Source organism: Petaurus breviceps, unplaced genomic scaffold (genome assembly GCF_028583685.1).
Source record: "Petaurus breviceps papuanus isolate PSGF00001 unplaced genomic scaffold, PetGlider_PUasm1.0 129, whole genome shotgun sequence".
Classification (NCBI taxonomy): Eukaryota; Metazoa; Chordata; class Mammalia; order Diprotodontia; family Petauridae; genus Petaurus; species Petaurus breviceps.
Genome location: NW_027185665.1, coordinates 5,475,310 through 5,500,267, shown reverse-complemented (window position 1 = coordinate 5,500,267; position 24,958 = coordinate 5,475,310). Strand labels below are relative to the sequence as shown.

Here is a 24,958-nt window from a genome sequence, read left to right as displayed (position 1 = left end):
TGAGGGTCATATCTAGATATTTAAACACAATGGTCATTAGTGTGTATGATTAAAATGTTCATAATTCATCTAATGTGAATTGTTTGCTTTTTTTTTTTTACTGATAGTCTTATCTATCCTTAGGTGGTTTTATGTAAACATTTCATTAATTTTCACTTAGGTTTCCATTTTTTCTGTTTTCCTTTTAGTTTCTCATCATTTATACACAGAACCATTGAATCTTAGTAGATGAGATGGTCCTTAACCTTTTTTGTACCATAAGCCCCTTTGATCATCTCGTGAAGCTTGTAGACCTCTTCTTGTAGTAATATTTTTAAATGCATAAGATAAAACATAGGATTACAAAGGAAGCCAATTAAATAGAAATAAATATTTTTCCCCTATCTAGAGCCATGAATCCTTTGAAATCTATCCACAAGTTGTGGTCCCCAGGTTAAGAATACTTATGTTAGATGATGTAGTCCAACCCCTTTATTTTCTACATTTCTAAATTATTTTCTAATTCATTGGTCTTATCTACTAAAATGGACTCAAAACAATTCTCCCCAGAATTAATTAACTATCTGTCAGCATTTAATGAGTATATACTACCTGCCCAGAACTGTGACATATGTGACATATAGAAATATAATAAATGTTTCAACTTAAAAAATATTTCTGAGCAAGGCACTGGACTGGTTTAGATGTTCTACAGGACATAGAATAATAAATACCTTATCTATTTCTCCAAGTTGAGAATAAGACATACACAAATTAGCTACAATACCAAGAATTACCTTGGTACTAGAGAAGCGTTAAACAAAAATCACTGCTGTGGGAGTCGAGAGATCTAGGTTCAAATCCCAGCTTTGTGCTTCTTCTGGGATGGTGAACAAGTCAGTTAATCTCAGGTTTTCTGAGTTTTCTCTCTTGAAAAAATGAGATAGGCTAGATAGTAGGAAAATGTTGTCTGGAGACTCCTAAGGATCATCCCAGTGACCCTTTGAGGGCATCCTTGAGGTCAAAAACTATTTTTATAATAACACCAGGATGTTATTTGCCTATTAAAATTCTCTTACTTTTCCCAATTACTTATCTCTATGAGGATGGATTTTTTCCCTATATTTCAACCAAAACACCATATTGCAACAGGTTGAATGCATAAACAGATGTGAGCATCCAGCTGTCCCCTATTAAACCAAACATTAAAGAGATCTTCAAAAATTTATAAAACGACATCACTTCTCACTAGTTTTCTTTTTGTTTGGGAAAATGTTACTTTTCATAAAATGTTATGTCAATATGTAGTGCGTTTTCAAATGTATAAAATATTTTAAAAATTATTGGTTTTAATTTCTAATTTGGTAAATTTTGATAGCTATAATCCACAGAAGCAAAAGTTCTTTGAGTCCCTCAATAATTTTTAAGAGTGTAAAGGAGTCTTCAATTTTTAAGACTCTAAAGCTTTTTGGTCCAGAGACCAAAAAGTTTGAGAACTATTGGACTAGAGTAGACCATCTCTAAGGTCCATTCTGCTTCTAAACCCTATCATCCTTTTGCAAGAGATAAGAGAAACTCAGGTAGAAAAGAATAGAAAGATTGCTTCCAGATAGAGTGATATAAGAAAGTATCTTGGAGAATGTAGCATTTAAACTGTGACATGAAGCAGGGGAAGATTTTGATAAGTGGCAGATGTATCACATCAGGCAGAGGAAAAGAGAAGTGATAAGGGGTAGTTGTTAATGGCAACTAACTCAGATTGAATCTTACAGTTTAGGGTCCATTTTTTTTTTTAAGCAATCAGGGTTAAGTAACTTGCTCAAGGTTACACGGCCAGTTATTTCTGGGTGTGGTGCTGAGTATCTGAGCCTGGATTTGATCCAGGTCATCCTGACACTGGAGCCAGTACTCTTACTCGCTGAGCCACCTGGCTGCCCCTATGCAATTGGGGTTAAGTAACTTGCTCAAGGTTACACGGCCAGGTGTTTCTGGGTGGGTGCTAAGTGTCTGAGCCCGGGATTCGATCTCCAGGTCACGCTAACACTGGAGCCGGTGCTCTTACTCGCTGTGCTATGTGGTGGCCCCTAGGGTCCATGTTGTTTTCTGATCTGCCCTGAAGGCTAGTAGTCTAGGAAATAATACTCAGTGATGATGGCATTATTACTTAATCTTAAACCTTACAATAACTGTCACATTTGAGAAATCTGTTGTGGAAAATGTCACTTTTATTCACGTGATGTTTTTAGTTTAGCTTTTTCTCTTTTACGTATTCCAAATTCAAGATGTTTGGAGGTAGCCATGTAGGAATTATGTCATCAGTGATTGACTCTTTCATTTCGGGCAGTTTGAGATCAAACTGACATCTGAAGAGTTCACCAGTTCAGTTTCAGTGCTAAAAGAAATGTGAGCTGCTAAAAATGAAAACATGTGGTGGTTTGTTCATGATATTCATTACTCAGTTCCTCTACTAGCAACTTTTTATTTTTGGAGGAAGGAAATGAAACTGTTGTGGCATAAATGAGATTTGAGTGTCAAACATTTGACTGATTCATGCAGTAAGTGATGGTATCTTATGAGACCACTGAGTTTGTGAAAAGAAATCTTTCTGAACCATAGGGTTATTGGCTTATAGGTTTAGAGCGAAAAGTGACTTTAGAAGACATCTAGGCAAATTGTCTCACTTACAGATAAGGAGACCAAAGCCAGAGAAGGGAAATTACTTGCCCATGCTCACACAGGTAACAAAAGGGTATGATTTGGACAAGCTCTTTGATGCCATCATTCAGAATCAAGTAAGAGACATGCACTCCCCCCTTCCCCACCCCCCCATTGTGTAGTTCTAAACAATAAGAAACAGGAGAGAAAACTGATTAAGAGAAAGTTTGGCATCAGACCCAATTAAGAGAGAATATCTCAAGAGTATTTAAGGATGACTTTTTAAGGAAGACACCATACAGATAAAAAATTAAAAAGACCTATCAAGTTGTCATTTACAAATATTTTATTCAGATGTAGTGTGGAGCCATAATATTTGAACTCTCACCTCTCAGTTTCCAACATGTTGTATAAGAAAATAAAAGTGGCATTAAAGACAACTAAACTGGGAAGAATAGCTGGATCTGGACAAGGATAGATTGAGAAGACATGGGTTGGGGCAATCAAATTCTAATTGCATTAGAAGGGGCAATTCACAAGATTATCTGAAAGACAGGAAGATATCAAACAACTGGAAAAATTACAGTTTGTATTACTAAAAAGTGATGATGAGTTCTACAGTACCCATTTGCTTTTTTTCTTATCTCTACAAAACATTTGAGAGGGATTTGCACATTTATGAAGGGTATTCTTCATGAAAATATGAGAAGGGAAAAGGCTTTCACAAATGATCATCTACAGCAGATCAGAACTTTATAATCACATGATTGACTTAAAAGGTACAGAACAAATATAGCTTGCTATATTTATTGCTCACTATTTTAAAAATTGGGCAGCTAAGTGGTACAATGGATAGAGTTCTGGGCCTGTAGTCAGGAAGACTCATGTTCTTGAGTTCAAATCTGGCCTCAGAAGCTCACTAGCTGTGTGACCCTGAACAAGTCACTTAACTTTCTTTGCCTCAGTTCCTCATCTGTAAAATGAGTTAGAGAAGGAAATCATTGACTATCAAATGTAGTCCATTGACTTTTTCTATCAGTATATATTTCTTTGATGGACAGCATATTGCATTATAACCTAGGCTTAGTTTTTACTAGAAGAAAGAATGTAAGCTAGATTTATTTTCAGAAATTGCATAGTACTTTTAGCAATTCCGGCTGTCATACTGAAACACAAAACCCATTTTTATAAAAACTACAGTATTCTTCTGATATTGCCAAATAGCCATGAATCATGGGATACTACTGATTGTAAACTCCTTAAGGTCAGGATCTGCCTTTTGCCTTTTTTTCTTTTTTTTTTTTTTTTAAGTGCACTGCCTGCTACAAAATAGGACTGATTGAATAAAATCTCCTGGTCAAAGAGTAATGGTGAAACAGGTGGTAGGCATAAATAGACTGTAGTATATCACTAATTATGTCATACACAAACAGTAGCATGGAGACATCACCGAAGATATCAAGAATAGTAGATGGACATACTGAATGATGTACTTTTACTCAGGAAATGTTAAAGGATCTAGAAGAATGTTCCCCCCTCTCCAACATAGAAATAGAAGGATATGGACAAAAATGGCTAGGTTGTGACCTGTAGCATTTAAGGGGGATGGCTGCACACTGATAAGCTTGTAGGTCCACTGAAGAATTGGAGAAAGGATTCAGTTTCCACCTAGTGAGGAACACTGGAAACAGATGCTGGAGTCCTCAATTATATGTAGAGTCAGAAAGATAGAGTGGTTTTAGGTGATTCAATGCAAGGTGTATGCCTGAGAACCTTAATTTCTAAGTCAAACTGATAAAAATCAGATTTCATGAAGATAAATGATAGCATGAAGGAGATAATTTTGTTGATTGTACTCATCTATATAACAGTGTATTGGAGAGAAGTTTCTTCAATAAGAGGATGTTTGGTGCGTTATGTAATGGTATCGTTTCACACAGAAGGTTTGACTACAAATTGGGAAGGGGAGTGGATAAGAGCAGGATTTGGGGGGACAGCACTTGGTGACAACTAGGGCCCATCTGAGGAAAGCAATTTTCAGTTGAGGGAAAATTTTTGACATTAAAAAAAAAAAAACAGAGAGGGTAAAGAAAGGTCAGAAGGGAATAGACCATGTGGGGAAAGTGAAAATATGGATACAGTAGTGGTATCTTCAGAGAGCCCTAGAGGAACAAGAAAAAGTTAATTGAAACAGTTAACTTCAGCAAAGTTGGAGGATATAAAACCAATCCACATAAATCATCAGCATTCTTGTATGTTACCAACAAAACTCAGCAAGAATATCTAGAAAGAGAGATTCCTTTCAAAATAACTACAGAAGCAATAAAATATTTGGGAGAATACCTACCAAGATTCACTCAAGAACCATGTGAATACAACTATAAAAATACTTTTTAGGAATGAAGAGAGAACTAAATAGTGGTAGAAACATTAATTACTCATAAGTCGATTGAGACAGTATAAGAAAAATGACAGTAACTACCAATGATAATTTATTTAATCAAACTACCAAAGGAATGTTTTATAGCATTAGAAAAAAAATAAAAAAAATTGTATTGATAAAGAAAAGGTCAGGAATCTCAAGAGTACTCATAGAAAACCTGGGAAGGAATGGAATCTATCAATACCAGATCTCAAATTATACTGCAGAGCTATCAATAAGATGATTTGGTAATGAATGGCCAAATAGAAAAGAAGGCTTAATCAGTGGATTAGGTATACAATATACAGCAACAAACAAAACACCATAGCATAGTGGTCAATAAACCCAAATGCAATTACTGGGGAAAGGACTTACTATGGGACAGAAATGACAACCAAAATTGGATAGCAGTATGGTAGAAGTTAGATTTAGACCAAGCTGTCACACCATACACTGAAATAAACCTCACATAGGTATAAGACATGTAAAAGGTCACATTATAAATAAATCAGATGAAGAAGGAAGAAATCACTTTTTCAGACCTTTGGATAGGGGAAGAGTTCATAACTGAAAAGTATATACAAGAGGAAATGAACAGTTTTGATTATATAAATAAATGTTGTTATGTGAATAAATCTAATAATAGGTAACTGGGGAAAAATTTTTGCCAGTAAGTTTCTCTGGTAAAGGTCTCATCCCAGGATATGTAAGGAACTGGCTGTAATTTAAAAGACAAAGAGACATTCTCCAATAGATTTATTTTTGAAGGAAGAACTACAATCTTTCAAGAACCATATGAAAAAAACACACTCAAAATCACTAATAATTAGAGAAATGCAAGTTAAAACAACTTTGAGATTCCACTTCACATCAGACAATTAAAGATGACAAAAGAGGAAATTGACAAATTTTGGAAGCACCGTGGCAAACAGGCACACTTGTGCATTGCTGAGGGAACTGTGGTTTGGTCCAGCCATTCTGGAAAGTAATCTGGAATTGTGCCCCCCCACCCCCACCCTGACTAAATGATGCATCCCCTTTGACCTAGCTACCCCACTACTAACTCTATACCACAAAGAAATCAATAAAAGAGGAAAAGGACCTGCATGTACAAAAATATTTTTAGCAGCACTTTTTGAGGCAGCCAGAATTATAAATTATGGTGGTTTGGGGAAATGGCTAAACAAATTATGATATATGAATGTAATGGAATAGTATAGTGACATAAGAAATGACAAAATGGATAGTTTAGGAGGAAACTGAGAAGACTTCTATGAACTGATGCTGAGCAAAGTGAACAGAACCAGAACAGTTTATACAACGATGACAAGGAAAAAGAACTTTGAAATACTTTAGAAATTTGAGCGGATGACAGACTACCACTACAAAACAACAAACCATAACAACAAAGCCATGAAATACACCATTCTCCTTCTACCAGAAAAGTGATGAACTCAAAATGTCCAATGTGGGAAACTTTTGCTGGACTATACAGCCATATACTGAGGGCTTTATTTTTGTGTGTGTGCTTTCTTTCTTTTTTGAAAGCTTTATCAATGGTAATAGGAACAGATGAATTTTTAAAAGGATATTTATGTTATAAAATACCATTATTTATTTCAAAATGATGTACTACTGTGCAGTGGTCTTGCTCTGAATTGATACCCAGGACTTGTACCACACTACCAAAGAGGAATGCCAAAAATACACGGCAACACCTTTTAAAATGTATTTCAAATGCTCTACTTCAATGGACTGCTCCTGATATTGTTATTTGGAATGAATGGAGAATATTTATGGAAAAAAAATAAGTCAAGTGAAGGATTTAAAGTGATCACCATTTGTATTTTAAAAATTATTGCATTGCTAAGATATATGCCATGTATTTAATTAAATACTTATGCTTAAACACTTGTATTTATTAAATGCACTTTTACTAAAATTAAAATGTGATAATTTGAAAGCTTATTAAATACTGTCTGGTAAGATTATGCCATATAGCTTATTACTCACCCAGTGAATCTATTCAAGTATTCAAGTGCAGTGAGGTGAATGCTTGGTTGGATACCAAGTGTGAAAGGCTGATAGAACATTTGAACTCCAGTGGGTTCCCTCCTCCTAAGATAATGCCCGTTTGTAGCAGGTGCAACAATTCCTTCATGACACTAGGTGATTATTTGACTCTCGATTGAAGGCCTTGATTCCATGTAATTCTAAATCAAGTCAATAGTGTATTAAAGGTTCCTTTTGTATACATAATAGCAGCTGCCCTAGATCTTTTTTTGTCTCTTAAGACACTCTATATTAAGTGCCACCCTACCCAACTTGACTTTCAGAAGACCACCTCATCCCCATAGATAACCTTTCCCTTGCCTTTGGGACCCCTCTCTCTCCTGATTCTCTTACCTATCTCACTATTCCTTGTGAGGATCTTTTATTGCTTCCTTGTCTCCTAAATGTAGGGGTCCACCTCTAAGACAAAGTCCTAGTCTCTCTTTCTTTTCTCTGTATTGTTGGTAGTCTCCTTAGCTCCCATAGGTTTTATTAGCACCCCTCTATTATCAAACCTCTTATCTCTGGTCCTAACTTCTCCAGAACTCCAGTATTATATCTACAAGTGACTCCTGAAAATCTCCATTGAAATGTCACACTGCTACTTCAAACTGAACTCATATTCTTTCACCTGTAACCTCCTCTAAACTTCCCTGGTTTTGTTGAGGGCATTAAGTTATTAATAGTTGTCATATCTAGTTATTAAGGTATGAACATCTCAATGTCAACTTTGATTCTTTTCTGTCTCCCTTTTACCCCTTATATACAATTAGTTGCCAAGTCCTGTATATTCTACCACAATAAATCTTGCAAGTGACCCTTTCTGTCCATTCATTGGGCCAACCCTACTTTACCTGGATTGCTGTATTAGGCCTCACACTGGTCTTTCTCTTTTATGCCCTCTCTATGTCTGTCAAAACCACAAATTACTCTAGAATTAAATGGACACTCTTTAGCCTGGCATTTAAGACCATCCATAATTTTTCTCCAAATTGCCTTTCCTGATTTTTCTAATATCACTGTGTTTCAAACTTTATGGTTCAGTCAGATTTCAATATTAAGCTTAAGAGAGACTTTGAGAGTATCCTTTGGAATTGATTGTGTGACATGGGAGACACTGGCCTAGCATGGCATACCCTCATCAGAGAAGGTGTTGTGCTCTGTGAGCAAAGCAGAATTGAAGTAGCTCCAAAAAAAAAAATATGAGATGAACAAATTTAGAGATGTGCACATGGTCTTTTTGTGCCCTATCTGTGGTAGAGCATTCCAACCTTGTACTGGTCTGTGTGGTCAGTCACAATTGGACACTCTGTGACTTGACTGTAGCATAGTAATATCATTTTGATCCTCTTCAAGAATGAAGGACAGCAACCACACCAAACTATTAAGTTGTTTTCCAAGGTTGACATGTCATCCTTCCTAGAATGTACTGCACAATCCTTTCTCCAGGCTAAGTTCCGGTGCTACCTCCTCAGGGCTGCCTTTTTTAGTTTTCTCAGCGGAAAGACTTTTCTCCTTCCCCAGGTATTCTCACCTGGATATTGCTTATCCAAACCCAAATCTGTTACGTTTTTCTCTTAATACCATTCATGTTTTTCAGTGTTTGTTAAAAAAAAAAACAACTCCCATCAAAACCATAGAAAGATATTGCCAATTTCATGAATTCTCTAACTTCCTTTCATTTTCTTTACCTTCAAACAACTGCTTTAGCACTTTGATTTTGTCTTTGCCTTGGGGGATATGCATGTCATTTGTCTGCTAGTCTTTAGTAGGCTATAAACTCACTGGCAGTAGGGACTCTGTCATCTTTATCCTTGTTATCCCTAGGACTTAGAAAATAACTTGCATTAAGGTGCTTAATAAATGTTTGAATTGACTTGAATCGTGTATGGTGATATTCATATTACCCATGAGACATTTGCTTTGCAGAAGAAACAGAGATGCAGATTTTGCCACGACACCCTTATTTGTAACTCTCTTAAAAGTAGTCTCTTTGTCTTCATGTGAATGACCTCAAATGAAAAGCTTAATACTGGTCCTCTGAATATTCTTTTTTGGGGTTTTTTGTTGTTTTTCTAAACTTCTGGCTAGCTAGGAAAACCAAAGTAAATACAAAGACATTTTGACATGTCTAGCCCAGTTTTTCTCACCATTTTGGACAAGTGCTTGTGTATTTGGATTTTGCTTATTCTATTCTAATCTGTTGCATTTTCCTCTTAATGCCATTGGCACTTTTTCAGAATTTGGAGTAAGAATGCCTATAAAAACTATAGAAAGACAACATGACATTTATGAGCTCTGTAATTTCCCCTCATTTTTATGACCTTCAATTCAGTTTACTCTCTGATGTCTTTGTGTGTGTGCATGCGTCCAAATTGTTAGATATTATACAAACTGAGCTTTTAAGAGTACATCTTTTCTTCATACAATTTAGTGAAAAAAAAAAAAAAGATTTATGGTTTCCCTTGTCAGTAGTACAGTACTATTTCCTTTAAGTTTTCAAGGAGCATTTTCTCCCATTTGTGGGACCTCTTCCCCTTCCAAAACAATAAAAAACCTTACCCATATAATTCAAAGTAAGAGGTTACTTTGCTTTTATTTCTGTATTCACCCTTTGCATATAGTAACTACTTAATAAATATTTATTGGAGGTTGAGGGTATGAGTGGTTTTAAGCAGAGTGTGAATATTATTTCTGAAGGTAAGAACTTCAGGATGAATACTCAAGCATCTTTTGGCATCCTAAGTTATAGTTGAAGCAATTGACTTATCTGAAAGCCAATGTTTATAGATAAAGGGCATCAAGAATGAAGTGATGTGAAGTAGTCTAGAAGGATGTCAGGACTGAAGGCCATTGGGAATTAATTATCTCTTAAGGCCCCTCTTCCTTCCTCCTCTTCCTTATCCCACGGACTTTTGATTTTCTGTTTTTGGACAGATGGGTCTAAACATATCATTATAATTGAAGCATTTAATAATTTGATTTCCAAGTTTTCAACTTTTCCTATTCCAGATAGTAAAGGAAGCACACCAGTCCTTGCCTTGCTTGTGGTTTCGTGAATATTGTTCTAGCTAATGAAGTTAAAATTGCCTCTCTGATTAGCAAGGTAGAATTGTAGAGCTTTAGAGCCTCCAGGTGGTACTTGGAGAGCGTGCACCATCCTCTCTTCCTCATTTTACAGATCTGGAAACTGAAGCATAAAGATGAAAATGACTGGTCCAAGGTTGAGTGACTAATTGGTGACAAAATTAGGAGTTGATGTCAGTTCTGTTGATTTTTTTTAAAGCAATCGGGATTAAGTAACTTGCTCAAGGTTACATGGCCAGGTGTTTCTGGGTGGGTGCTAAGTGTCTGAGCCCGGGATTCGATCTCCAGGTCTTCTCAACACTGGAGCCGGTGCTCCCACTCACTGTGCCACCTGGCCTCCCTCTGTTGATTCTTGAGTCAGGGTTCATAGTATAATCATCCACCAAACTAAACAGAGCTTCATCAGTCAAATTAAAAAAAAGAAACTTTGAGTACTTAGGCAGCTAGATACTTGGTGGATGGAATACTGGAGTTGGGGTCAGAAATATCTGAATTCTAAGCCTTCCTCAGACACTAGCTGTCTGACTCTGGAAAGGTTACTCAGAAGGCTCTTTGGGGCACTGTTTTTTCAGCTATATAATGAGGGGGTTGGACTTCATGGCCTCTAAGACCCATTCTGTCTCTAACTCTGATACTGTGATCCTATATATTTGATCTTTGTTAAAATGAGAGCATTTTTTCAGCAAATATTTCTTCCGCACGTGCCTGGCACTGTACTCAGTACTACAGAGACAAAAAGAAAACAATCTTTGCTGTCAAGGAGTAGATGTTATATTAGGGGAAATAAATGCAAAATAGAAAGGATTATCAATTAGCAATCAATAAATATTTATTAAGCACCTACTATGTGGCAGGCATTGTGCTAAGTGCTGGGGGGTAGCATAAAGAAGCAAAAAGACAGTCCCTGCTCTCAAGGAGCATACAAGCTAATTACAAAGCCTACCAGTTCTCAGTAGCCTATAGTTAAAATTGCAGATAGTCATAATTTTGAAATTGCCAATTATAGTCTTATTCTCTAGCAAGACAGGCAGCTCTTATGAATTGGGGAGAGAGAATTATAAACTGGGAGCTAAGAGAAGGGCACTGGACTTTTTTTTTTTGGATGACTCTGTTTTTGGTTTTTGGTTAGTGGGAAAGGCCACCAGTATCTTTTAGCTCCAGTTTGTGGGGCAAAGCTGGAGAACCAATAATGTTTTCACAGCTCTGTGGTGTGAAGGATTAATGAAAATGGATTTTATGTAAAGTTTTGAAGTTCCATGTACGGGGTCAAAAGAAAATTTTTTTTTGGAGGGGGGAAGGCAGGGCAATGGGGGTTAAGTGACTTGCCCAAGGTCATGTGGCTATTAATGTTGAGTGTCTGAGGCTGAATTTGAACTCAGGTCCTCCTGACTCCAGGACCAGCATTCTATTTACTGCATCAACTAGCCACCCCAAAAGAAATTTTTAAAAAGAAATTTTATCTTATTCAAGAAAGAAATCTTGATGTTGCTTTGAAAATGCTTGTTAGAGGTGAAGAAAACTGCCCTTTCTCTACTTATTGTTCTTAATAACTAACAAGACACAAATATTAAAACAGGTTGTTCTGAAAACCAAGCTGTTGAATATTTCCTTCTAAACGGGCTCAGTACTGCACAGCTGTGTTTCTTTGGAGGGGCGTTAGGGTCCTTTAGATACTGTGAATGATTGAACTTATTACATGCCTTCTACAATACATTGTTTCTGAATGCAGGTTTTGTTCAGTTTGAATAATTTGCATTTGAGATCCAGTGAGAATAATCATGTAAAGAGCAGGTTTTTGTTTTGCTTGATGAATGAGGAAGCTTTGAAGTATTTCTCAGTCTAGTCAGTGTCAAGTACCATTTAAGTGACAAGGGACTTAATTAATACTCATTGATCTTTGGCAAATGTCCACTTACAATTAAAATTTTTGCATTCCCCAATCAGTTTGCTCTGTGATGATATTGTGGAAAAATGGGGAGATGGAAATTCTCTGCATACATCATGTCGTTTTTACTTTTTAGATTTTAAAGGCAGATTCTCATGTCTTCTGATGTAATAGTTAAAAGTCTGTTTTTGGCTCATTTTTCTTAACAACATAGAAAGGTTTTTCAAATGAATTAGCTGTAGTGGGTTGATATATGGTATATATAGATTAAGAGAGAAAATGTGTCAAAACTTTTGCTTTTACTATCTAATTTTGTTGTATATTAACATAGTTACAGAGTATTTAGCTGTGATGTGGTTATTACAGGATCTGACTTTGGAAGCCTAGATTCCAGTGGATCTGAAATGTATAGTAACACTCCTTCCCTAGGCAGGCAGACCTTAGGTATTTGGCACCCTGGCCAAGCTTCCTTCCAAGAAAGGGGAAGAAGGAAAAAAGACTAGTTCTTGCCTGGGCTGTTGAGCTTGCCCTTTGAAGGGGCTTTGCCAAAGCCACAGGGAGATTGGAGGAGGAGGCCATGAATATACTGGCCTCAGGCAAGGGTCCCACTATGCCAGTGCTGTGGGTACCCAGTACAAGACTTAGCTTATGAATACCACAAGTTGCTGACAGCCTAACACGAAAAGAGAGAGGTCTGGAACTTCTCTGTGGCCGAGGGGACAATGCTAGTAATGAGTATTTTTGTGACTGACAAGTCTCAGGATTATCTGTCTTGCCGACCATTACATTTGGCTCAATTTCCCAGCATCTGGTTGGCTGATCATATGAGGCTGCACCAAAGTCCATGCTTTAGGAGACTGGATTATTTAAGTGTTTTAATGGAATTATCTCCAGATACTGGGCACTGGCCCCCTGAAGATCCATTCTTCTTTTAGTCTGCTAGTACACTTGTTTGCTAATGCTAGGGCAAGTACATTATCTGCCTTCAGGGCAGATAATTTTAAAAGAAGGACAAATACTAAAGAATATCTTGAATTTTCCTCATGAATGGATGTTAATACCAGAGGAAAGTCCAGGTGACAGCAATTGTGAACTCAATAGTCAACTGTAAATTGTGCAGAGAATTGGGAGATCACAGTTTTCAGTGGCAGATGCTTTGTGTGGGGGGATGTAGGGGTGTTTGTGTGTGTGTTGGAGGTGGGTGGGTGTGTATGAATATGTTCCTAATAAAGAAAGAGAAATTGGGATTTTTGGGGCTTTTGAAAGCACGAGTTGACCTTTCATTGTACAGTTATATATATGGACCAAATGTACCTTCTGGTTGTGTTGTGTAACAATGCATTTAGAACTTCCTGGACCTGAACTTTATAAGTGGTGCTGTTGCAATAGAGGCTATAAAACTAACAGATTTTGTTGTTTTTACTTTTACCTTGCCTACAACCATGAACTTCAATACAATTTTTGCTTGTTTTTCTTTTCAAACCTTTCTAATGTAATAGCAAGAAAAGGGGAATGTGTGAGCATAACTGAAGAATATACTCTGGCACAGGGTTGGGGAACCTGCAGCCCCAAGGCCACCTGTGGCCCTCTAGTTCCTGAAGTTTGGCCCTTCGCAGAACAAATCCCTGTCTCACTGAACTGGAATTTATGTGAGAGAGAACAGTGGTGTGCTGGATGGATGCTCTGGGGGGGTGGGGCCAAGGTGGCCAAGTAAAAGCTGGATGCTTTAGGCTTCAAGTCAAGGTAGAATTTCTTGGAGATTTGAATTCTGGGAATTCAGGCTTAGTCACTTCAGTGCTTGTTTTTCAATCATTTTTTTTTTCAGTTGATCTGACTCTTCATGACCCCATTTGGGATTTTCTTGGCAAAGATACCAGAGTGGTTTGTCATTTGATTCTCCAGCTCATTTTAAAGATGAGGAAACTGAGGCAAGCAGGGTGAAGTCACTTGTTTGTGTGTTTCTGAGGCCCAATTTCACCTCAGGAAGATAAGACTTCCTGACTCCAGACTGGGCACTCTACCCTCATCGCTGGCCACCTTGCTACCCTAAAGGCCACGTTAAGCCAATTACTTCACCTCTGAGCACAAGTTTCTTAAATGTAATTTGGGAGAATAATGCGAGGGAAGTGATTTGGGAATTTTTAAGTCTATATAAATGCAAGTTGTGTTAGACATAGTGCTGGAGAAATTAGAGGGGGAAAATTCAGAAGTAGGAGGAAAAAAAAGTGTATTGAACTACAATCCCAATATCTTTCCTATTCTTTACTCACTATTTCCGAAATTCCCTCTAGACCAAGGCTTGCTTGTTTTTGAGACTGGGTTTCCATATTTCAGCCAGGATGGAAGTACAATGGCCACTTATGGGTCTAATTCCAATTCTTAGCAGCATATGAGTTTTAATCTGTTCTTTCTTCCCTCTTTTTTTTTTTTTTAACCAAGTCTGTTTATTTTTCTTTAGGCAGCCTTGTGACCCTTTGCTGGGGATAGGAAGGAAAGTCTCACCATATTTGTGTAGGACTTAGTGCAGACATCCAATTGGCTCTTGTCCTACTGTAACTCATAAATGGCACTGCTACAATAGAGGATATAAAGTTAACAGATGGTCACAAGTGGCAGCAACAGGGAGTAAGGGGCTGGACACCACACTCAGCCAGACCAGGGATTCTTAACATAGTTGTCCATAAATTTCATTAAAAAAATTTTTTTTTGTTAACTGAATTTCAATATAATGTTTAAAAGCATTATTCTGAGAAGAGATCTGTAGCTTTCACCAAACCACCAAAGGGGTCTAGGATATAAAAGAGACTAAGAATCTTCTTTTGGCGTTGTAATGCTCTAAGAGGTAGACCTAATCAGTCAGTCAATCAATGGGTATTTATTAAGTATGAACTAGGTGCCAGGGACCATATATATGCTAGGAATGAAAAGTGGCAAATGAAAGTCCCTGCCTTTATGAAGCTTAAAATCTAGTGGGGGAGCCAATAAGCAAAGAAACATGTACAAAGCAAGCTAAATGCAGGATAAATGGGACATAATTAACAGAAGGAAGGCACTAGAATTAAGAGGGACTGGAGAAAGTTTCCTTTAGAAAGTAAGATTTTAACCAACATTCTCTTAGTTTAGGTGTCATTTTGGGATGAAATGAAAAGGCTTTTACTTCACCCTCACACAGCAATATGCATAAAAAACACAGTAACATTTAGCTTTAGCTTTGGAAGATGTGGCCTCCGTTGCCTTTTTATCAACAGGTCAACAGGGAAGGATATGGAGACTCAGATGGTCTCAGGTACCCACCAAGTCTGAGAGACCTGTACTCTGTCTTCTGTTATTGACTAGAGAAATGCAAATTAAAACAACCTTGAGATGTCATTTTGTGCCTATCAGATTGGCTAATGATTGGAGGGGAAAGCACAAGTATTGGAGAGGGTGTGGAAGAATTGGAACACTCATTCCTTGTTGGTGGAATTGTGAACTGACAGCCATTTTGGAGAGCAATCTGGAATTAAGCCCAAAGGGAAATGCCTATATGCCCTCTGACCTAGCAATACTACTACTAGGTCTGTTTCTCAAGAGGATTAGGAAAAAAGGAAAAGAACCCATATGTTCTAAAAATATTTGTAGCAGCTCTCTTTGTGGTGGCAAAGAACTGGAATTTTTGGAGATATCTATCAATTGGGGTATGGCTGAACAGATTGTGCTATATGATTGTAATAGAATACTACTGTGCTGAAGAAATGAGGAGCTCAATGATCTTAGAAAAATGTGGATAGACTTGCACGAAATAATGAAGAACAAAATGGCGGAACCAAGAGAACACTGTATACAAAGCAGCAATATTATTTTTAGAACAAGTTTGAGCCACTAACTCATTTTGACTATTATAAATACTCCAATTAACTGCAAAGGACATGAAGGAAGATCCTATCTGCATCTAGAGAAAGAACTGGTAAATGGAAGTATCAATAGAGTGATTTTACACATATATAAATATTTGTGTCTAATGGTAGCCATTACTAAAGCAGGGGAAGAAAAAAAGGAAAAATATGTGATAACTTTATTTTATATTTAATAGTAGTTAATATATTTGCAATTTCATGTGCAATCACTTTTTTAAAAAAATTATACCATGCTATGGAAATGCTTATTTTATTCCATAAATTAAAAATGAAATAAATAAAATTTTCTTTAAGAAGAAGCTTCTGTCCTATCACTTAATACATTGTGCTTGAGTTATTTTTATGTATCTTTTTTCCTTGTGACCTGTTTGAGAGTAAGGGTTAAGAATTGTGCCTTGTAGGTAGTGCCTAAGATTTCATAGGTACTCAATATGTATTTGTTGAATATGGATGAATGAATATTTGGGAAAATGTGCTGCAGCCTAAACATAGACATACAAAAATGCTTCAAAGCCTAGCTCTGGAAATGTTCAGATATGCCATATATCCAGAAGACCTTGAGAGCTAGTACAGAGTCTCTGGAGCCACAGAAGTTTGTCTGATGCTTAATGACACAGGCAAAGCTTAAAGAAGGAGGTAATGAGTACATCATTCCACGTGGAAGGGGTGGGGTTCATGCCAAGTGGAAAATTATGGAGAGAGCACAATGAGCTTTGGAGATGACGGATTTCTTTTTCTGTAACAAAACCAAAGAGGGCAGTGGGCATGAAGCCATTTTGATGGGTCTTTCCAGTTGCTGTTGTCTGATTAAAAATGTGGTCTATTCTTTGTGCTTAACAGAGCATGTGTTTTTATCAAAACTCAGATTGGACCATCAGACATGAAATAAACATAACCAGGGTGTGGTCAGATGGGCCTCTTTGAGCCTTGTGACTGCTTTAGTCACAAAAACTGACATTTTTGTCCATTGAGACTGGGGACAACTTCTAAGGAACTTGTTATGCATTCCTCTAAGCTAGACTGTGTCCCCTGTTGGCTATACCATCAGATAGAATAATCTTGCTCTTTTGAATTGAAAAGTTCACCCACCATAGTAGTTTTAGACTTAATATTAGAACTTGACAACAAAAAGTATTCAAGAAAATACAATATCAGGGTGATTTATGTGCATGTGTGAGCAGGCAGTCAGATATTTTATATATAATACAAATTAATTTATGGTAACATCCATAAATAAACAATATCAGAATAGAGCCAACCGAAACAAAACACATAAAAGCCGAGAACCCAAATTTACATTTAAATGGGAATAAATGAGAATGCTTATATTTAGGTTTAAAAATATTGTCCAAGTACAGGTTGGGGGGAGAACTGGCTTCGAAAGTGGAAATGATCTGGGGAACTTTACTTTCACTGTAAACAATATGAACCTACAAGAAGCTGGGGCTGCTGGGTGAAAAAGTTGTTTTAATAGAAATATAGTATCCAGGGCATGAGAAACAATAGTCCCACTGTCCTCTGAACATGGTGAGACAGTTGTGTTCAGTTTTTGGAATGATGAGTTAAGGAGAGAGATTTAAACCAGAGAATTTCTAGAGGATGGTGATCTGAATGGTGAGGGGTCTCAAGACTCTGTCTTAAGAGGAATGATTAAAGGAATGGTTATGAGTCCAGAGAAGAGAAGACTGTTAAGGGGAGATATTATGGTTCCTGTTTATTGATTGATTTCACAAGGCATGACTCCTCATCCAACTGGGGCCTTTAAACAGATGTGCCCTTGAAAGTTCTGTCCTTGGCATTTTTCTCCTGAGTTTAGGGCTTCTAACCACAGTGGTTAGAATGAGGACTCTGGGTGCACTGGAGGAGATTTAAAGTGAAAAGACTTATTCTTTTCCTCCTACCCCAAATTTGCTTCTCTGAATGAGTGATTATGTGGTAACCCAGTGTATGCAATAGAGAAAGGAAAAGGAGAAATCCCACAATAAAACACATTAGAGGATAATCTTTATAGCCAGCTGGAGATGAGAAGATCCCCAACTTCCTCAGCTGCCATTGCTACCCAAGACCCAGAAAGAAAGTTCTTACCACTAGAGTCCTTGTCGGTGTCAAATAACTCAGAACAGAAATGTTTTTACTGATAGTGATACTAAAGAAAGACTAGTGATCATTATCTGCCTTGCTATTACCACTAAGTCTTTCTTTCTGCCCTGAGGCCAAACCCTCCTCTGTGGATTGTCTCTTCCATTGGAATGTAAACTCTTGGAGTGAAAGGGCCATCTCACTTTTCTGTGCCACCATAAAGCAGAATTCTGAAACCAAGTATGGGTCAAAGAGTCCTAAGGACCAGTGAATACCTGCTCTAGTCACACACCATGTTTAAGCACATGGTCATGTCAATTACTTGGTCATGTTACTGAGCCTTAGTTTCTCCATCCGTAAAATGGCTATCAAGCTTGTCTCTTCAAAGGAAAGTGCTCAGTAAGAACTTATTCAAGGTGGTGTTTTGGGGAAAGCATTGAGTTTGGAATCAACTTGTTTCTTCTTTTTTTTTGCTTTTTTGGAGGGTAATTGGGGTTAAATGACTTGCCCACAGCTAGTAAGTGTGTCAAGTGTCTGAGCCCGGATTTGAACTCAGGTCCTTTTGACTCCAGGGCCGGTGCTCTATTCACTGTGCCACCTAGCCACCACCCCCCCTTTTTTTTTTTTTAAATTGTCATTCATTCATTCATTTATATCCCCCAGAGGAAAAATAACTCTTGCAGTTACAAAATTCTAAGAAGCAAATCCTAGTATTCAGGGTCTATCACAATCTAACTCTAACCTACCTGTCTAACTTTTTCTTATACAACTGCCCTTCCAATAAACTGCATTCTGGCTAAGCTAAATTACCCTTCATTCTTGTTCTGTTCTTTTCTATCTGCTAATTCTGTCCTTTTGTGGAATAACTGAAATGACCTCCCCTCTACCCCCCATCCCATTTTCTATCTTTTGAAATCCCACCATTTCTTGAAGGCCCAAGTTGGCTGACTGCCATCTCTTCCAGGAAGTTATCTTTAACACCTCTTCTTCCTGCAAAAGCTGAAAGTATTCTTTTTTCCTCTGATTTCTTGAGGACTTTGCCTGAACCCCTCCTTTGCCTTAACTATTTTTTTTATCTTGTGTTGTAGTTAATTGTATATATATATATCATTTCTCTATTAGATTGCAAGTCCCTTCAAGACAGGATTATGTCTTCTTTGTATTTCCAGGACTAGCAGAATGCCTCGTGCTTAATAAATTCAAATTGGAGATAGAATAGAGTTAGAAGGGAAGGCAGAGACCTGTCAGCTCCAGCTTTCTTCATGTTTAAAATGCATCAGCTGAGGCTCAGAGGGGGTAAGTGGCTTCTCCAAGATGAAACAGATAGCAAACAGTAAAGTCAAAGACTTGAATTTGGGTCGGTTCCAGAGTCCACAGTTGTCTTCCCAGGACCGCTTCATTTTGCTACTACATTTTTCAAGGATTAGTTTGACTATATGTTATTAAAGTTATATAAGGAAATTTCTGCCTGCCTGGAAGATGAACAAAATGACCCCGGGGGCCCTTCGGAATCAGAGTCCTGTGATTCTAGTTTCCTCTCATGGTGCCCTTTAAAATGTCCTTGTGATTTTTATGGGTCACGTACATGGGATGTATCTTGATTTGATAATTTGTGATTCAATTCAGCTACATGCCATCCTCCTGGCTGAACACCAAGAAGCACAGCTGATTTAATCCTCTTCTCACCCAAATAACCATATGGGATTTCTTCAGGAGATGAGGCTACCAAACTGGATCTCTTATTTTTCAGTCTGGCTAATTATTTGGTGATCTACTAGCCCTTGTAGTAGTATAGCTGTCTGAACTATTGAATATATAGCCAGGAGTAATTTTCAGAAGTTGGTTTGGGAAAATGAAAACTAAGGGGAGTATTATGCTTTATTATTTATAAGATTTGAATTTTACAACAAATAAAAATAAAATCATGGGAGCTAAGAAGCATTTAAAATTCACATGGTCCAAAGTGTGTAGTGAAAATGCCTTGTCCTGTTCTGAGAGCCACATTTAAATTGAAAATTCTAGACATTTAAACTTGCCTGGAGTTCTGTGGGATGTCCAACCTCAAATGCTACCTAGCAGACAAATAGCCAAGCTTTACTGATTATTACATTGATATTGATGAAGGCAGCATGGTATAGTGGAATGAATTCTGGATTTTGAGTCAAGGGACCTGGGTTTGAATCTAAGTTTTGACATTTAACTATGTGATTTTAGGTCCCTTCCTCTTTTGTTCTGTTTAGTTGTTTTCCCATCATCTTTGTCAGATTTTTTTATAATTGGGGGGGAATTTGGCAAAAATACTGGCTTGGTTTGCCATTTCCTTCTCTAGCTCATTTTACAGATTGGGAAACTGAGGCAAACAGGGTTAAGTGACTTGCCCAGGGTCACACAGCTATTATGAGTCTGAGGCCAGATTTGAACTCAGGAAGGTAAGTCTTCCTGACTCCAGGTCGGGCGCTCTGTCAACCATGCCACTTGATTGCTCCGCTCCATCTTAGGTCTTCATCTGTATAATTTAAGTGTTGGACTTAGCCTCTGATGTCCCTTTCACCTATAAATCTATGATCCTATGTTCTATTCCTAAACCTCTGTTTCTTCAGCTCTAAAATGAACCCGTTGGACTCAGTGACACTGGAAATCCCTTCCACCTATAACTCTATAGCAGTTTATGTTTTAGTGTGTGTAAATTTACGCTTACTTGTTGGTCATATAGATGCTTATGTTGTTATCTAGTAGGTAAAGAGATACAGACAGCTATTTCTCACTCATTATTTCCTGGCCATAGATTGTATCATAGATCGTATGTTGTGACTCTGAAGTAATGAAACTCATTTTACTTGTGGTGTATAAAAGTTGGTCTAATAAAATCATAGTGTCCTAGATTTGTCAGCAGTTTCTTTTGGGCAGTAAAGATATTAAAATGTCTCTTTCCATCATCCTGGTACTTGTTCACATGTCCATTGCTTTAAATGATTGTCTAAGGATGTTTTGGTAATATTTAATGTATAAAGATGTCATGCATTCCCAATTAACTTTTTGCACATATCTAATGCATTAATATTTTTCATTATTTTGTATTACTTTTGTATAGGATATCCAATTTCTAATCTATAAATTCTATAACATTAGGATTCAGTGATTATCATATCACCCACATATACTCCCCTATTTGTTTTCTTTTTGGAGGCCAGTTGGGGTTAAGTGACTTGCCCAAGGTCACACGGCTAGTTTTTGTGTGTGTGTGTGTGTGTGTGTGTGTTAAGTGTCTGAGGCCGGATTTGAACTCAGGTCCTCCTAACTCCAGGGCTGGTGCTTTATTCACTGCACCACCTAGCCTCCTCTGCCCCATTTTTTTTTCAGAGTTGGGTGATGATTGATAGCTAGGTGGCATAATAGATAGAATGCTGGGCTTGAATTCAGACTTTCCTTACTCCAGCTTTTGACTTGAATTCAGAAGCTATGTGACCCTTAGAAAAGTCACGTAATCTCTCTCAGCCTCAATTTCCTCATCTACAAAATGAGGATAATGACAGCACCTATCTCCAGTTTGCTGTGAGATTCCAGTGAGATGATATAATCTATGTAGCATACTTTGCAGATCTTAAAATGCTATATAAATGCTAGTTGTTTGGTACAAGTTTCTGGACACAGTTGTGGCTATTATTCAACAATGCTGTATATGTAGTTGGAACTTTAATGCTTGGTGAATGGAAAGATGGATAAAATAACTTTTAAGAATTATAAGTACATTTCCCACTGAGTCATTCAACTCCACTACCAACAGGGCCATAAAATTTAGAGCTGGAAAGTACTTTCCACATTTTCTAATCTATTGTTTACAGATAAGGAGACAAAAGCCAAGAGACAGGCTGAATGCACATCAAGAAGCTATTGGAGCTGAGATTCAGAAATGTTCCTTTTTGGCGCTCCACTTTCTCTTCTATAAAATGCCATTTGTCTCTTTTTTGTAAAATGCAGTATTTAGCGAAGGAATCATTATTTAGAGTTTTAGAACTCTAATACAAGCTTATAAATACTTATATTAATATTTATATAATATTATAATATATAATTATATTTTATTTATATTTTAATTATATTTATAATTTATTTAATATATTTATAATTATATTTATTATATGTTATATAATATATAATTATAATATATTATATAAATTATATATAATATAATAAATACTTAATATTTATATAAATAGAAATAAATTTTCTGGGTCAATTTAAAACCTAGATGGTATTTTATTAGTTGGCTATCTTCTCAGGAGAGAGTAAAAAGAAAACCAGAAAGGATCACTGAATCTTATGTTGTTATCTCGTAGGTAAACAGCTGGCCAGAAAAGCAAAGGTCTTTTTATACCTTGCCCTGTGCTGTGTACCCTTCAATCCAGTGACACTGCCCTCCTGGCTGTTCTCAGAACAAGATACTACCACTACCAGCTTGGGCATCTTCTCTGGCTCTCCCTTAGGCCTGGAACACGCTGTCTCTCCTTAACTCCACCTTCTGACTTTCCTGGCTTCCTTTAATTCCTAACTAAAATCCCATTTTTACAGGTTGCCTTTCTCAACTCCTCTTAATTCTAGTGCCCTCCCTCTGTTAATTATTTCTTATTTATTCTGTATATCAGCTTGATTTAAGATTTAAATTAGATTTAAGCTCCTTGAGAGTGGGTATGGCCTAGTAGACACTTAACAAATGCTTATTGATTTATTTGAAAAGAAACTCCTTGACCAGCTTGAAAACGATTCTTTTTGTTGTTGTTGCTGTCCAGTGACTTTGGGCATAGAGTAAGGTTAGGAGGTGTGGCTTGATATAAAGAAAAAGTTACTAACAATTACAACAGCATAGCAGAGTGGATAGAATTTTGAACTTGAAGTCAGGAAAATCTGGGTTCAAATCCTACCTCAAATACTTATTTAAGCAGCTTTGTTATCTTAGGTAAGCTATCCAACCTTTCTGGGCATCACTTTCAAATCATCTATAAAATGAACCTTCTGAGAGACCCTTTCCAGCTGTAGGTCTGTGATCTGATGAAAAAGAAGAATGGGTAGCTGTAGCCATACGGGATAGTAGAAGGCCTCAAACAAAGGCTGGACAGTGACTTGTCTGGCAACTTGTAGGGAGCGGTTCAGGTAGGAGCTGGAGTAAATGAGCCTTTCTGTGTGATTGTGAGACTCTACTAAGAGACAGAGCCCCGGTCTCCTTAGCATTGGGCCAGTGAGTGACATGGGAGAATTAATTACAGGTGATGTTCCAGAGCAAGACATTGGGGAGTTAAAGAACTAACATTTCTATGAAAATTCCGCAAGGAGTTGAGTGAAGACTTTTCTCATAGTTCTGTCCCAAAGAGGCAACAGTCAACATTTATGTTTTTGCTGAGAGTTTGAAAAACCACACGCTAGATGTAAATGGAAGCCAGGTTACCAAAGGAGCTGATAATCTTGTCAAGGAAAGATGGATATACAGCCCTGTCATGTGGGTTGGAATATGACAAGTAAAGCATAGAACATGATTTGAACAATTGGACTTGAGAGATTTGAGGGGGAAAATGTTTCCTGTAAGGTTAGAGGAGTGGAAATCAGAGAAGGCTTCCGGAAAGAAGAGGGGACTCCGAGCTGGGCTTAAAAGATGGGAAAGATTTCAACAGGCTAACGAACTGAGTGATTCTTGGCGAACCACTTTATGCCACTGGGTCTCATTTTGTTATCTGCAAAATGAGCTTAGATTTCATCATTCTGCTTCCTTCTGTCTCTGAATTTCTGCAAAAAGCAATATTAAAAAAGGGCTTATTTGGTTTTGTTGTTTTTTTTTCAAGAATCTATTTAAAGTGACATTTATGTCTACCATATAGATTCTCAATCTTAATACCACTTTTAAAAATTTTACCTTGACATGAAGTGGGTTTTTGGAAGGTTGTAAAAGACTCAAGAGAATAAAGGTTTTAATCTAGATTCAATCCCGTTCAAGCATTGCCTTCTAGTATGTATGGCAGGCCCATTCATGTTTGTGAAATGTCTCCCTCTAGTGGCAACTGGATGCTCCCAAACCCTAAAACACGATTGGACACAAATTGGAAGTATTTCAGCCCAATTTCTGTCACATCGCTGATGAACATGTGATCATCCCCCATTTGCTGATAGGTGTTGAAAAATATAATTGGGGTGAGCTCAGGTCTTGGTCTGCCTTTTGTACAGCAAGCCTTCCCTAGTGGAATTGTAATTTTGTTTAATGAGGACTTTTCTGTTGTAGAACTATGTCCCTTTATAGACTGCTTATAGACTGTGTGTGTGTCTGTGTGTGAGATTCTTAAAATTAAATGTTTTATCTGAAATGTAACATTGAATATCAATATAACTAATTAAATTTGCTTACTGTAAATTACTTGAATAAACTAATTTCAATGCACAAAATTTCATAACAATTTTTCAGTCATTACCTCTTATGTCCCTATCAGGATTCTTTGTCTATTCATTTACATTCACATTTCCTCTCATGTGGTCATAATTAATGTGTACTCTTTCCTTTTACTTTTTTTTTCACTTTACATTATTCCATAATGGTCTTTAAAGATTTCTTTTATATTCCCTACACTTATCATTCTTAATTTTTTTAAATTGCTTCAAATTTTATTGATTTTTTAAATATAACATACATTTAAACATTGTTCCCACTTCCAGAGGTCTTTTGTAACAAGGAAAACAGTTTTAAAACTAATAATATGGTGAAAGTGCATGCAACATTTTATATCTGTGGCATTCTTGTACCTCTCTATTAAAAAAAAAAGTTGAATAGAAATATGTTTTCTCTCTCTCCTACTTTCTACTTCACTGGAAAAAAAAGAAAAAGAAAAAAATTGGCAAGCAAAGCATTTTCTCTCAAAGACCATG

General features: G+C 37.0%; 1 protein-coding gene across 2 annotated transcripts in view; it reads left to right on the top strand.

Annotated features, from left to right (window-relative positions):
- The window catches only part of LOC138173169 (E3 ubiquitin-protein ligase NEDD4-like), a 507,966-nt gene that overhangs the window by 59,788 nt on the left and 423,220 nt on the right, over positions 1-24,958 (top strand). The window lies entirely within an intron of this gene.